Source organism: Triturus cristatus, chromosome 8 (assembly GCF_964204655.1).
Source record: "Triturus cristatus chromosome 8, aTriCri1.1, whole genome shotgun sequence".
Lineage (NCBI taxonomy): Eukaryota > Metazoa > Chordata > Amphibia > Caudata > Salamandridae > Triturus > Triturus cristatus.
Window position 1 is genome coordinate 1642519100 of NC_140591.1, and position 15933 is coordinate 1642535032.

General features: G+C 45.1%; 1 protein-coding gene across 1 annotated transcript in view; it reads left to right on the plus strand.

Annotated features, from left to right (window-relative positions):
- Nucleotides 1-15933, plus strand: part of LOC146808477 (transient receptor potential cation channel subfamily M member 2-like) — a 1642641-nt gene that overhangs the window by 972466 nt on the left and 654242 nt on the right. The window lies entirely within an intron of this gene.

The window sequence follows — 15933 nt, forward strand, 5'->3', positions numbered from 1 at the left end:
ATATATTATTGGCAGTCGTGTAACGCCATCAGATATTCGCGTGGAGCCAAGTACTTTATGTGATGATATGTGTAGCGCTTTCAACTATTTGTATTACACTATTGTGCTTTATGAGGTGTCTTTGGCTTCTTGCGAGCAAATCCAGTTTCACCTTTCAAATCCGCGCAAAGGGTTCTGCTGCGAGGGCACAATTTCCATATTATCAGCACTCCCGCACCCGGAATGCACTCTGCAGCTGACCAAACCATTGCAGCTCCTACAGGGGTGATGAAGGGAACCTGGGAAGATTTTTCGATCTCTCATTGACCAAGAAAAGTGGACAATTTGGATTTTTATTTTCGCTTTCTAGCTGTTAGATTATATAATCTAACAGCTAGAAAGTGAAAAGACCCAGCGGAGGCCCGTGAATGTAATAGCAATTACTGTGCAAGCATACGTGCAAAAGATGCTTACAGGATTCCGAGACGGGACAGAAGAACATTCAGTCCTAATAGCAGCTACTATACCTGCAGCGGTACGTGCATTGTGTTTTAAATTAAATAGTACTTCCAAATTTGGCAGTGGCAAGCCTGGCACTGTCTGCGCTCAATTAAACGGTCGTGTCGTGGCCATCTTGGAATTGTTGTGTGTTGTTCACTTATAAGAGATACTGTTTCTAATTCAGATTTTTCAATAAATTCATTAGACGTTTATTGTTTAATGATTGTATGCAACAATTTGAGGGAAAGGTATCCGTTCAAAAGTTATTCCGCGAATTGTCTACTGTAAAAAATAGTCTATCACACAGCAAAGAAATGAATCTAGTATTGCCTCTGAGCTTCACAATAAGTGGCATAATTGTTGTAGGTTACCTTTGCCATCGTTGTCTCCTTTCTACACATATCATTTTGACTGTGTGTGGCTTTCATGGTGCTTGATTGCTTTAGTCTGTTCCATTCTTGCCTCTGCAATGCCGAAGTTTTCAATGCTGCCGTACAAAGTTTTGGGCTAGGCTGAGCTCTCTCCGAACAATTGAGCATACTGGTGGACGTGCAGTGCAGGTCCTGCAGATGCAGCGGGTTACGATTCTCTGCCCAGCCGTGGAGATTGTTTATCAAAGCTAGGCTGCTGTAGAGTGCAGTATGCTCAGTCATTCTGGAGATGGTTTATCAAAGCTTGGCTGCTGTAGAGTGCAGTATGCTCATAGTCGTTCTGGAGATTGTTTATCAAAGCTTGGCTGCTGTAGAGTGTAGTATGCTCATAGTCATTCTGGAGATGGTTTATCAAAGCTTGGCTGCTGTAGAGTGTAGTATGCTCATAGTCATTCTGGAGATGGTTTATCAAAGCTTGGCTGCTGTAGAGTGCAGTATGCTCATAGTAATTCTGGAGATGGTTTATCAAAGCTAGGCTGCTGTAGAGTGCAGTATGCTCATAGTCATTCTGGAGATGGTTTATCAAAGCTTGGCTGCTGTAGAGTGCAGTATGCTCATGGTTATTCTGGAGATGGTTTATCAAAGCTTGGCTGCTGTAGAGTGTAGTATGCTCATAGTCATTCTGGAGATGGTTTATCAAAGCTTGGCTGCTGTAGAGTGCAGTATGCTCATGGTCATTCTGGAGATGGTTTATCAAAGCTTGGCTGCTGTCGAGTGTAGTATGCTCAGTCATTCTGGAGATGGTTTATCAAAGCTTGGCTGCTGTAGAGTGCAGTATGCTCATAGTCATTCTGGAGATGGTTTATCAAAGCTTGGCTGCTGTAGAGTGTAGTATGCTCAAAGTCATTCTGGAGATGGTTTATCAAAGCTTGGCTGCTGTAGAGTGCAGTATGCTCATAGTCATTCTGGAGATGGTTTATCAAAGCTTGGCTGCTGTAGAGTGCAGTATGCTCATAGTCATTCTGGAGATGGTTTATCAAAGCTTGGCTGCTGTAGAGTGCAGTATGCTCATAGTCATTCTGGAGATGGTTTATCAAAACTAGGCTGCTTTGGAGTGTAGTATGCTCAGTCATTCTGGAGATGGTTTATCAAAACTAGGCTGCTGTAGAGTGTAGTATGCTCATAGTAATTCTGGAGATGGTTTATCAAAGCTAGGCTGCTGTAGAGTGTAGTATGCTCATAGTAATTCTGGAGATGGTTTATCAAAGCTTGGCTGCTGTAGAGTGCAGTATGCTCATAGTCGTTCTGGAGATTGTTTATCAAAGCTTGGCTGGTGTAGAGTGTAGTATGCTGATAGTCATTCTTGGGTAGAGACAGGGTATCATTGGGTTGAAGGGACCGTTCTTTTACTTCAGTGTCCGTGCTTCACCGGGACACCTGGATAGTCAGGGATAACAGAGTTGTGTTAATGCTGCACAGGCAGTGGTACAGTTGGGCTGCTGGAGGATAGTAAGGGTTCTTCAAATACACACAGGTGGGGGCTCCTTAGTCGCATGAAGAGGTGTTCCTTCAATAAAAAATAAAGGTTTGGCAGAGGCACAGAGAGGAGTACTTAAGATTTGGGCTGCTAGAGCAAATGAGAAGATTTTATTTTTTAGTTACACACAGAGCTACGAAAAGAAAAATGAGCAGATATGTTATACTTTGTCATTTTGGCAATCACATTCCTTCTGATCTTGGTGGGAGCTGTGCTGTATCTCTACCCTGTAAGTTTGAAAATAGTACCCGAGTGTTGAAACTGGGCTAAAGGCAGACCAATAATGGATTTGGTGATTAGCATGTATGTCTGTAATTGCTTATTAGTTTTTAACTTGGCTTGATGTACTGTTGCGTTACTTCAGTAGGTTTGTGCTCGAGACTGTTCATCTAAATTAAAATCCAGACACTTGATGCTCTCAGTACTAGGCCTGGGCGGTGAACTTCGCTCCATTCACGGAGTTTGCTGAGTTTTCTGCACTTCGCACTCCGCGGAGAACGCGGAGTGCAGAAAACTCCGCTTCACGATGTGCAGCAGAGTTTTTCCCCGCTCACAAATGGTACGTTTGCGAGCGCAAGCTGCCACTCAAGTTGAATTTCTACCCGAGCTGCAGGAATACCAGCACAAACTGCAGTTTGCACTGCACTCCGCCACTCGGTGAACTTCGCGGAGTTTTTTTGTAACTTCGCGGAATTTCGCGTAGCAAACCTCTGCGAGCTCTGCCCAGGCCTGCTCAGTACTTGACGTCTAAAAGTAGTTAGTGGGGCAAGGCAGGACACCCCAAGAAATGCATTCCACCAGTGTATGTGCCTAAAGTTGCTTTCATAAGGCAGATGCGCATCACAGCAGGATAGAACAAACTCTGGCAATTGCATTAGAGACTAGCATTACACCTCCCTAAACAGATTTCATCCTAAACAATACATCCCCATTCCCTAAGGACCAGCCTTGAACTTTTCAAGCAGCTCCCCAACTATTCTCACGCAAATACGTCTCCAAATCTCCTCCAGTTGCTCCAACAAAACTCCATTTGTTGCATACCTCAATTCATAGCAAACTTCCAGCCTTCCCCCACCCCCAACTATGCTGATCTGTCTATCCAGCAGCATACCCAGCCTTATTGTGGCTTATGAACCATCACCGTACCTGTCATATCAACCATACCTGCTCATCAGTAACAACTCACATAAAAACTCGTAGCAAGCCTAACTCACCTGTTCAACTCTTAACCACACACACCAAAAACCCATGTTCTAAGAGTGGGATAAGAAGCCTGCCCATTAACGCCTGCACCCCCTAAGCGATATATGCGCCGCGAAGCCTGCAAAAAGACCCTCACACCCCTACCATTTAACTGCTGATAGTACTACCCGTTCCTATCCCCAAACCAATTACCTATCGACAGTGCCTGGACTGCACCACTGTGCCTGAAAGGCCTGGGGGAGAGACTCTTTTGTCCCATGGACCCTACCCTCCAATTTGGATTCAGAAAGCAGATAATTGCCTTAATCCAGTGGAGCGTACACAGCTGAACTGCCCTACACACATGCTAATAATGCCCCTGCTTTAGTCATCCTGAATGACTGTTTTGTTTTTGTTGCCAGTTAACTCCCAGTGTTTGTTGCCAGTTAACTCTAATAAATATTTGCTGGTTGTTGCCAGCCACCTAGTATCTTTCAGTATGGCACAATGAAACTTTGGTCCACTTTATTTGCTTGCCATCCCTTAATCTCCTTGTGCCTCCTCCCTCACCCCTACAACAACACTGCTCACCACCACCCTCCTAGGCCACTGCTCATTGTTTCGTTTGGTTAATTTACACATGATTTGCAGTGCAGTGCCCTCATTTAATCTCCCTGTGCAGTCTTCCCCCACCCCCTTCGCACACAACACTTCTTTCCCACCCCCACCTCTGAGATCGCGGAATTGATTTCTTGTCGTTATTTTAAATTAGTAGCTTTTATTTATATAGCACAGCCATCCAGGCACTCTGGGGAAATGTAAGAATCAGCCCATAATCACAGAATGTTGAGCCGACACCAGGCTCGAACAGGGATCCCCAGCTCCTCAGTCTGCAGCTCTCACCACTGCACCATATCCTTTCCCTATCCATATTGTAAGGTGCAGTACCTTATGTGGCAAAAATAGGTCCCAAGGGACGACTAATAACAGTCTGTGGTACTGCACCCTTTCACTGCTTCGTGCACAGTAGAAGAGTAAATGTTGCTGTACCCACAATAATGTGCTGCATGGCTAAATACTTACAAGGTCCCAAAGGTGAGACCGATTGCATTGCAAATGCTTGTTTGGTGTAGTATATACAGAGCCAACTTCCTACAAGGGCCCATTGGTGAGCCCTTCTCCTCATCCGAGTCCAGTCTCTCCTCCTTAGAACAGCCATCCTCTTGCTCCTCTGGTGCTGACTGCATCCTCTTGACCTCGCAATAGGGTCAGAGGGCTTTCTGGTTGTCCACCTATGTGGCATTCTATCCTGCATTCAGCCCCGTCTATTTGCAGAGCTTCTGTAGCTCAGCCCTAATAAAGTTGAACAGCTCCATCTCCATTGCTGAAAAAATAGTTAGGGAACTTAAATTTAGAAAAAATAGAACAATAGCCAATCATAAATAAGGAGAATATGAAAAGACATCAACTGTGAGGTAAAAATATTAATAAGGATTTTTTTTGCATTACACATATCACTATGTGACACTGCACACATACAAGTACTAGATCCCACCACAGAGCACCAATGTGAGAAATTGAGTTGATAGGTAAATGTGGTGCAACCATGTTTAAGCTGCAGCCACATTCCCTGTCAAGGTGAACCACAAAAAGTCACTAAATTAACCTGTACTTAACTTTCAAGGAGCTTGACACAAAAGCAATCAAGCTTAACTTAGAGGCAATCTGTAAAGTATTTGTGCAGCACACAATCAGTGATAAAGAGAAAACATGATACAAGACAAATCCCACACCAATTTAGAAAAATTGAAAAATTAAAGTGAAATCTAGTACCTAAAAGATCAAAGCGCCAACTGTGGGCATCCAGTCGCAGGAGACCGGGGCACCGTCAAAAGTTATGGCTGACCTCGATGGGGTCCCAGTTGGATTCAAGAAGTGAATTGGGCCCTGTCTGTGTGTATCTTCGTACTTGGAAGAACATCTGAAGAAAATGTCTGAGAAGGTAAAGTTCAGCGGAACAAGGCTGCTGGTGGTGTCGAAGGCGAAAGCAATCTTGTCTTGGAGCCGCTGGCTGAAGTTGCAGTAAAGAAACCTCTGTTCGGACTTTTCTTATTTGGAAGACAAAGACCTCCATTGAGATGAAGCTGCAGGCTGTAGCCGACAAGGACTTCATGAGGCCCGATATTCCTTCTGCGAGGAGTCTCTGAACAGGGTTTGCAGCTATGAAGAAGATTGTAGTGGGAGCCGCCCCAAAGTCATGCCTACCGGCAATGAAGCTCAGGTGGATCGAAGAGCAGATTGGTTCTGGTCTCCTCAGGAGTCTCAAAGCACTTTTTGCAGAACATTTTCCAAGTCCCAAGTTTTAGATTTGGGCTATCTGGGCAACTTTTGCACCACTTTCAAGGGTCCAGAACTGGAGGTGCACCACTTGGAGAAGGACTAATTCTGGCAGGCTCCATGTGCAGGCTCAAGATTGTTGGAGCTTTTTCAGTCCCTGAGGCTCTAATCAAGATGCTAGCCAACTAGCTCTTGAAGCCATTATGGACGTCCTGGATTCAAGGAGTAGTGCAGGGCTGAAGCAGCAGGGCAGTCCTCTGAGGGTTCAAGGCAGGCTTCAGGCAGCAGAGCTGTCCTTTTGGTGCAGCAGAGCAGTATTCTGAAGTACACAGCAGGCTAAGCAGCAGACGGTCCCCTAAGAGTCTCTCCTCAGGTTTAAGAGTAGAACTGAAGAGTGGGTCTGATGGTCCTATATTTATACCTGGTGCCTCCCTCGTAGTAGGGACGTTTCTAGAGATCCCCTTTTGAAATGGTGAATGTCCTGCCTCTATGCCCGAGGCTCTAGGCCTAGTGTATAGTTATTTTGTGAGTAGGGCCCAGCCTACTGATGTGTAAGTGGGGCGGTGCACAGATCGCCCCTCCACCTCATTCTGCTGCTGATGGCCCATTCAGGTGCACCTAGCCCGTCTGTTGTGTGGTTGTCTGGGAGGAATATACAATGGCCAACTGCCACTCACATCTAGTCACATGTCCCAGGAACAGGCAAAATACACCAAATAGATAGGAGAGGAAAATGTAAATTTTCTAATGCAAAAGAAACAAGTGAAGGACATAATGTTGAACAATGCAAATATTCACCCGCAGTCACACAGTTCTGGGTTTAATCCACCGTTCTTTTGCTCACCACGCCACCCCAGTTTGAACCCAACCATATGCAAATCAGTCTTGACCCTGCTCCTCATGGGAACAGTCCAGCCCAAACTGCTAAGTCAGGTCCCCCCTGGACCAGGAACAAGCATCCTTGGACCAGTTTTGTGACATTTTGCTTTTGTCGCCCTCATTGGAAGGGTATGCCCAAAAACCGGTCCCAGGTTGCTTGTGTTCAGTCCAGGGATGGCCTGGGTTCGCTTTTCGGGCTGGTCTGTTCCAATAAATTATGAGTTAAAATCCAACTTTGCCATTAAAGAGGATTTTAAATTACAATTTCTCAGAACCAAACATGACTTTCGTTGCTGCTCCCAATCAAAGATTAGCACTCATTAAATGTAATAAAACGACCCAATATTATCTCATGGGAGAAGTAGGCCTCACAATGGTAAGAATTGAATTTGTGAGTAATTCACTACCTTGACATTTAAAGTGCAAAATTACATATCCAAAGTGTAATCACAATGTGCCCTCGCCTCTGGGCAGTGGAGGCCTAAAGAAGGGGGTACTTATATGTGATAAACGGGTGTCTAGGGCTTGGAAAGGGGGTTATTTTGCCAAATCAAATTCGCATTTTAAAACTGCTAACAGGCTGCAATTGCAGGCCTGAGACATGTTTTAAAACGCTAAGTAAGTGGGTGAGACAATAAATGTTGCAGGCCCACTAGTAGCCCTTAATCTACCAGCACTGGCTATATGGTATACCACTTTACTAGGGACTTCAAATAAATTAAATATGACAATAAGATGTAAGCCAATGTTACCATGTTTTAGGGAATGAGCACAAGCACTTAAGCACACATTGTGAGAAAGTGCCATCTTTCTTGCATGGTATGCCCCCACTTTTTGCTGAATTGCTGAATGTACTTTGACTGAGTGTGCCCCGGGCTCCTGCCAATCAGGTGCCCAGGGCCTATGTTCCTTCCCTAAAACAAACAAAACCCAAACTGGCAAATCCTGGCCACATGTCGGCCCCTGGTAAATGGTACCCTAGGTACCCAGGGCCTTGTGACCAGGGAGGCCTCTAAGGGCCTCTAAGGGCTGCAGCACTCATTGTGCCACCCTTAGAGGCCCCGGACCCTTACACACACACACACTGCCTTTGCAGGCTGAGTGTTTGGGTGCAAGACAAAAGCAAAGTCGACATGGCACACATCCCTGTGTGCCATGCCCATCACCTACACTGCCATGGCATACATCAGCCACCCCTCTAGCTGGGTGCCTTATGCCCATGGTGTGGGCACAGGAGCAGGAGCCCTGTGCCCCTACAGTACCCAGGTCCATTCCTGAGCACTGTAAGTGCAGTGCTGCCATTTAAGAGTATATGGTGCTGAGAGCTCGTCAAACACGAACTCCACAGCACCATAATGGCAACACTGAAGACTGAGAAGTTTGGTATCAAACTTCTCAGCACATTAAACCCACACTGATACCAGTGTGGGATTTAATGTACCAAGCACCCCAGAGGGCATCTTAGAGATGCCCCCTTAAACCTAACCTACAATCCACGTCTGCTCTGAGGCTACCCAGGCTGCCACACAGCAGACATGTTGCTGGACCCCTGGGTAGGAGAGCCCCTGCTCTCCTGGGCCTGCAACAATGCACATCCTGGGCGAGGTGCTAAATCTCCTCTCCCAGGATGGGCAGGGGGAAGCTTCAAAGGCAGGCCACTGCAACCCCCGACTCTGGCAGGAAGCTTTGGCCGGAAACCCCAAATAAGGACAGGGGATGTGCCAGACTGCCAACCCCACCCCTCAGGTGGGGGGGGAGAGGTGAAGCACACCTCCGGGCTCTCGCCATCTTGAAGATGGGAAGCCCTACCCTATCAGGATTAGACTACTGCCCCCCTCCCACAGGAGAGAGGCAGGATAGGGGGTGTACCCACCCCAGGACAGGGACCCATTGGTCTCTGCCCTTCACCTACCTGGAACGCACCTAAATCTAGTATTTAGGGGCACCCTGAACCTTCCTTCCCCAGATTCCAAGACTACAAAGAAGAGAAAGAAGAAAGAAGACCTGCCCAGCAGCTACTAAAAAGAGGAAGACACCAACTGCTTTGGCCCCAGCCCTACCGGCCTGTCGACCCTCGAACCTGCTCCTGCTCCAACCCGGCATCTCTTGTGGCCAGCAACCTCACAAACCCCAGAGGACCTGGATACCTTCTGGCTCTAAGCCCCTGGGACTCCCATGAGTAGTGGCTCTACTCAAAACCTACTTCTGATCCCTGGCAGCAGCCCGGAACTGCGAACCCAGCACACTCTGCAACAGCCAAGCCTGGCCAGTGCCGGAGTGAACAAAGACCCCGAGGACGACCCCACGGCGACTGTGATCCCGAGTCCGGCACCCAAGGACCTCCCTCGACACTCCTGAAGAAGCCTGCAGCCTCAGAACAAGGTGCCCCCCCTACCCTGATCATCAGAGGGTAAGATTTCCCGACATCAAAAGGCACCCCTGCACGCGGCGCCCCGCGGACCCCTGTGCCCAATCCCGGGGTACCTACCTATCCTCCAACTACCCAACTTACCTCTCGAAGTGGTGGTGGCACCTGAAGAATCCTCGTCCCCGAGCTTGCAGTCTTTTTCTAAACCGGAGATTTCCCATTGAAATCAATTGAGCGCCCGAAGGCTCAAAAGCACCCTGCACCCAGCCGCCCGAGTGGCCCTGGCAGTGTAATCTCTACACCTTCCTACTTCCCCACTTGCCCTGAGTAAGTGACCAGGAGCCCAGCTCTCACAGCCGCGTGGCTTGCTAGTCAGCAGCCACCAACCAAGGCCCCCCTATCCCTCATAGGATAACATTGGGCCTAACTCACTCTGCACCCAGCCGCCCTAGAGTCGCTGAGGGTGAACCAACTGTACCTACCTGACCCTGGGGGACCCCATAGTCTATACCCAGAACCTCAACTCTGCCAGTCGAGTACTTACCTTTAAACCACTAACTCTATTTTCTTCATAGGGTAATATTGACTGGCTTTTTCTTGAAATTTCTTCTAAGTGTGGACTTTTCAAAACTTAAAATATTCACCAAAAATCAGCCGAGTAACGATAACGAGAATACTCACCTGCTCTTAGGTGAGCTCCCAGTGCTGGATCTTGGTGCCCAGTACTGACTCTGAAAAATACTTACAACTGTACTTACCAGTAATTCAATTTTCTTCCATAGGAAACCATTGACTGTTTTTCTGTGAAATTTCTTCTGTGATCATTTCTGCAATCTTTAAATATTCTTTCAAAATCGTTTAATATCTGAAAACGTAATTACTTACCTGTTTTGGATAAAGGTCCCAGTACTGAGTCTAGGTACCCAGTACTGGATTACAAAAGTAACGAGAACCTACTGTACCTGCAACTTGAATTTTCTTCCATAGGGAATCATTGACTGTTTTCTCAAATATTTTCTAAGTGTCAACTTTTAAAATAGCTAAATATTGTTTAAAAACCATCACAGTAATTAAGTCGACTTTCATCACTTGACCCAGGACTGAATCTAGGATCCAGTCCTGGAATTCCAAAAGTAATCCTAAAAGTAATCTGTTGCAAATAACTTGAAATTTCCATTGAGCTCAATGCATTGTTGTGTTTAAAATCGTGTTGCCTATTGCAACCACTTATAACTGTTTACAAAAGTCAATTGCATATTGCAAAAGTATTTATATAAAGCATCTCATTCTGAGAAAGTATATTTTAATGCCAAGTGTTGGTTCTAAAATAAAACAACCATATATTTTTTATATATAAACCATTGGCCTAGAGTTCAGTTATTGAGTGTGTGAGACCATTTGCTGACTAAGTGTGTACAACAAATGCTTTACACTGTCCTCTGATACTGCCTTACTGCTCGACCACGCTTCCACTTTAGAGAGTAAGGTTATATCTAACTTTAGCCTCTGTCAAACCCTTGGGGACTGTGTACCTATTAGGGAACAGTATATACAGAGCCACTTTCTCACACACATTAGGAGTGGTAAAGTGCGCACACTCCTAAGGCTAACAAAATCGAAACCAGCAAAAATAGGAGGGGTGAAGGCAAATATTTTGGGGGATGACCACCTTAAGGCTGATTGGTCTAACAAAAACCCACTCCAATAAGTAGTTCACGGTTACCGGATTCTTGATCGCTGCCAGCCTGGCTTCCTCCCATCTTGAAACCAGTGACAATCCAGCAAATGAACATTGTCCTGAAGATCACTGGCAACAGTGGCCCCTGCCTGCAGGAACAGTCAGCAGCCTCTGACATCTTTGGCCATCTGTTTATACCCTTTTATTTGGCATGTACATCACTGATGTAATCTGTTAAAATGAATGATGGTGCGCAGACAGGGTCTTGTATAAAGGATTGCTGATTTATTCTTCAGATCCAAATCACATGTTACAGGTTATCAGGAGATGTTCTGTTCCTTCTTAATGCCCCACCAGGAGCAGCGTCCTCCCTGCTCAGCCCCTTCTCACCAACTGACCCCACTAGAATCCAAACCACCCTCAACATTCTATCATACCTCATCAAAGGCTCAGCAGGCAGGCAGAGAACCAGAGTAGGGAGAGTGTATAGATAATAAGCACATTACAACACATCTCCCCCCTTATAATATTTGAAAACAATCAACATGTGTTATGATGATACAACACTCACTGAGCATAGGAGGATGCATTAATAACAACTAATTAATTAAACTTCACCCCCCCAGCGATAATGATCATATACAGTAAAATGCATGAGGATAATATAACACACATTTAGTAGAAAAGGAGGATGCATAGCCAAAACATTAAACACCATCCTTCCCCCTGAAAATGATCATAAATAAATTGCAAGACAAACTAGAAAACTCGTACTACAACTATGGGTACACAACACTACACCCCACAACGTACCCATTGTGCCTCATACTAAGGCAGAACTGCGGCAGAACAGGGATCTACAACCCTAAGCTGCACAAACTAAGACAAGACAGATCTACCACTAAGATAGATCTAAGACTGAAACTAAGCAAGTCCAAACTTACTTTAAGACACACAAGCAAATCTAGGGCACATTTTAACCCCCAACACTCACGCAACACTCTTCGGGTTATCTTAACCCAAGACAAATTGCAAGGCAACTATAACCTCAAAACAACCTCGCAATAAACTATGGGTAACCATAACCCATGACAAATTTAGGGTATCCCTTAACCCAAGACACACCCAAAAACCCTCACGTGGGTGACTCTAGACCATTTAGGGTATCCTTTAACCCTATACAAACACAGGGTAACCTTAACCCCAAAACACCCAAAAATATCTTATGGGTAACTAACACTAACAAATGAAACAATACAAGTAACAAACCCCCCCAAAAAAACAGTAACCATGACCAACCCACACAACCCACAATGTGGACATCCCACTGACTAGACAGAAACACATCACCCCACAATATATATGAATTTCAAAGAACCGTAACACCCCCTTGAAAACGGCGCACACAAATATAAATAACAGTATGAGTAAAAATGACATATAACAAATGAAAACTTTCGTTTCGGTAACGATCTCTCACCCAAACCCAAATACTACATAAGCATGAAGACAACGAAAATCGTGAAAAAAGGCAAAAGGCAATAAAGATGTCACACACGAAACGATTGGGAAAACAGTCAAAATAACCGGTGAAAAAAAAACTTCTTAATGCGAGGCTCACCAGTCCTTTTATGACACGAAAAAGAAAAAACATCTTCCAAATGTCTCTGTCCCCTGGTAATGTAGATAATTACCACAACTCCCAAAAGGCTCTGCCAGTTCCTCCGATATCAGCATTGCTGAAAAACGCCATCGATTATTTCCACAGACAACAGCAACATAACGTAATGCACGTAGCAGGAAAGTCAACCAAACTCGCCCACCAATCTTACAATGGCAGTACGTAGGCAACGACGCATCGGGTGGCTCACGGCACGTCGCTGCATGCAGCTTGCGGAAAAGGAAACCAGCCCAGAATGTTGAAGAGGATCCATGGCAACACCACAGTTCGCAGTGAAGAAGGTAAGACTGCGCGCGCTTGGGAGAAGACTGTTACGGTGTTTTTTTTTTTTTAAATAAAGCGCCCAGGAACGGTCGCCGGCAAGCAGCAAACTCTTAAGTCCACACTGTTTGCAATCATAACGCAAAGACTCTGAGGCTCGATCTCTGCCCCCGATCATCCAACGTGACAGTCCGACACGTCCAATAAATACAGCAGACTTGAGTGTTACACTTTGCCGGTTACAAACACCGACACCATCCAAGATTCATGCTACAAGTCTTGTCGCGTTGGAGCCAAGCGTAGCTCGACTACACAAATGTCACCAACACCAATTGAAACGTGCCACAGGCAGTATTAACAGGGCACTTAGACTGAAATGCGATGCTCCGTAGTGCGTGTGTGATGCTGTGTGATGCTGATCGCTCCCTTTCCCTTGCGCCGAAATTCATATTGTCATCATTTTCACCTCAGCAGCCTCTTTGAATAAATAGTAGACTACCAGCCTTTACTCCTCACAGGGATGTCGGTTTTCAACCAGAACCAAACAGCAACTAGTCCAATTAGTCTTTTGGGGAAACACTCACCCAAGTCCATGATCTAGCACATCCACGCCAGGGCTGACCGGTCTTTTGGTCTCTGGTGGGGCTTGTGGAGTGCAAGATTACTTCTTTTTTTTTTTTCTTTTATGCGCTTCTTCAGTTCCCAAATTCATCCAAGGTAGGCTCTTAAGTTTCACAAGTCCAAAATCCTTTGAAGGTACAGGCAGGTTCTTTAACTCGTCGCCAGTGTTAAAATGAATGATGGTGCGCAGACAGGGTCTTGTATAAAGGATTGCTGATTTATTCTTCAGATCCAAATCACATGTTACAGGCTATCAGGAGATGTTCTGTTCCTTCTTAATGCCCCACCAGGAGCAGCGTCCTCCCTGCTCAGCCCCTTCTCACCAACTGATCCCACTAGAATCCAAACCATCCTCAACATTCTATCATACCTCATCAAAGGCTGAGCAGGCAGGCAGAGAACCAGAGTAGGGAGAGTGTATAGATAATAAGCACATTACAACATAATCCTAAAATCCTAAAATATTAGACATGCTAATTCTGAGAAGTCAATAATGTGTGTAAATAAACTCCTCTATATCCCTACCTCTCTTTGCCTCCCAGTCTCCTGTAGTATCGTACAAGTTTGACGCTCTGCCCTCCTGATCCAACCTACCCATTCCTTGTGGAGTATTTCTTGACCAGCCGGTCATCAGCTATCATGAGTATGCCAGTGACACACAAGGATATCTCAATTGTCATTAATTATCATTGATTAGCTACATCGAGAGCTGCGCGTCTTTCCCACAAAGCATTCAAGCCTGAATACCTGCTGTGTACCACAACCTTGACCAAAACAAGAAAGTCCTTTGTCTGATCTATAAAATGAAGCCATTCGTTCCACAAAACATTTGCAATCCCAGATGCAGTAGACTTTCATACTTTGAGATAATGACAGAAGCAACCCATGCTGGCTGGCTTCCCTGACACCATCCTTGGAACACTGGAAACCCTCCTGCATCATTTCCTCCATCTATTTTCCAACCATTTGAAATTCAAATACATCCCTTCGGTCGTGAAACACCTGGGACATCCTTCCAGCGTTTGTCTATTTCAACACATTTCATGTGGTGTATTAGCCACTCCACACACATAAACCTGACTACTTAAGAAGCACGATCCTTATTCCTTAAGTCAGTATCAAACGTCACAGTTCTTACTTAACGTAACATGAAGTAAAACAATTCACAGGACAAATGTGGGTGAAAGCAAACATTGTCCTTGTATGCTGAAAGACTGTGGAATGCCCATCTTCAGACTCTTCTGCTTCCTGCAGTGCTGCAGGGGATTTCTGAACACATCTCTTTACTATCATCTTACTGCCTGTGTTCACCCCCTTATGGCCTCTGCCTTTTCCCAGAGTTTGCTGTAATGAATGATCTTTTGGTTACTTTGCAGGCAACCACATGTACCATGTAACCCAGTATGATGGATGCAATGATACAATGCTTGTTGAATTAGAACTTTGCTCTATAAATACTGCAATCCATACTGGGACGCAAGTCATAGAAGTGCCTTTTCTGATAGATGACCTGTCAAGGACACCCTCTTATACACTGAAAATGTACTGTGTGTACCAAGAACCACTCGGTGTTGGTCCACTCATATATCTGGCCCTGTACCAGCTCCCCTGCACTTCATCTGTTAATTGTCCATGCCAAGGCATGTCTTCTTGACAGTAAAAACAAATTCATCACATCATAACATATGCATGACTTTGTGCAGAACTTGTTCGTTTTACTAAAGGTGTAGAATGGAGAAAGTACACACATTTAATATGAATTACTTTATTCTGTTTATGAAATAGTGCCAGACTGGCAAATAGTGTGGTGATGTAGGACACAAATATGGCAAAGCTCCCATTGGCACACCTAGAGCCTAACCCTCTGGGAGGGAGTCTTGTCCAAGTCACATGAAGCCTAGCACCCGCTCCTCAACTCTTGGAAGCTATGTTACTTTTATTACTTCCAGTAGCATCAAGGTATGGTCTATTTTTGACCATTTCATGCATCAAAATAAAAATAAAACAAATCCGTATAGCCATAAAGTTGAATGACATGTTTACTGTTAAGTAATATCCATTAAAGATAAAACATTTATCAGCAGACAAGTGAAGGTAAATCAATAATTTAAATGTTGACTAGACACAGCTCCCTCAGTTGGTTGTAGAGGCACTGAGGGTTGTGTTATACTCTGGTCTCCTCCAAACTTTTAGACTGTGGGGCTTTCATTTGGTGTTACACCACTTCACGTTTTTTCTACATTTTGGCTGTTCTTTGAAAGGGAGTGTATAGAGTTCCTGACACTGAGTGTACTTTCAACCTCTCTTGTTATTTCCCTACTCCCTAAATACTCTGCTTAACTCTTAATGTAGCCATCCAAGCCATGGGTGGCTAACCATCACTGCGAACTTCTGAAACACTCTCAATCCTCCTTCAATGCTGGTTCATCTTCTAGAGAAGTCCTCATGACCCCTGTTAGCTGCTCAACCAGTTCCAAAACTTCACTTTGGGGATTAGATGCATTATGGCAAACATTTGCCTCCACATCATGCCTTAGG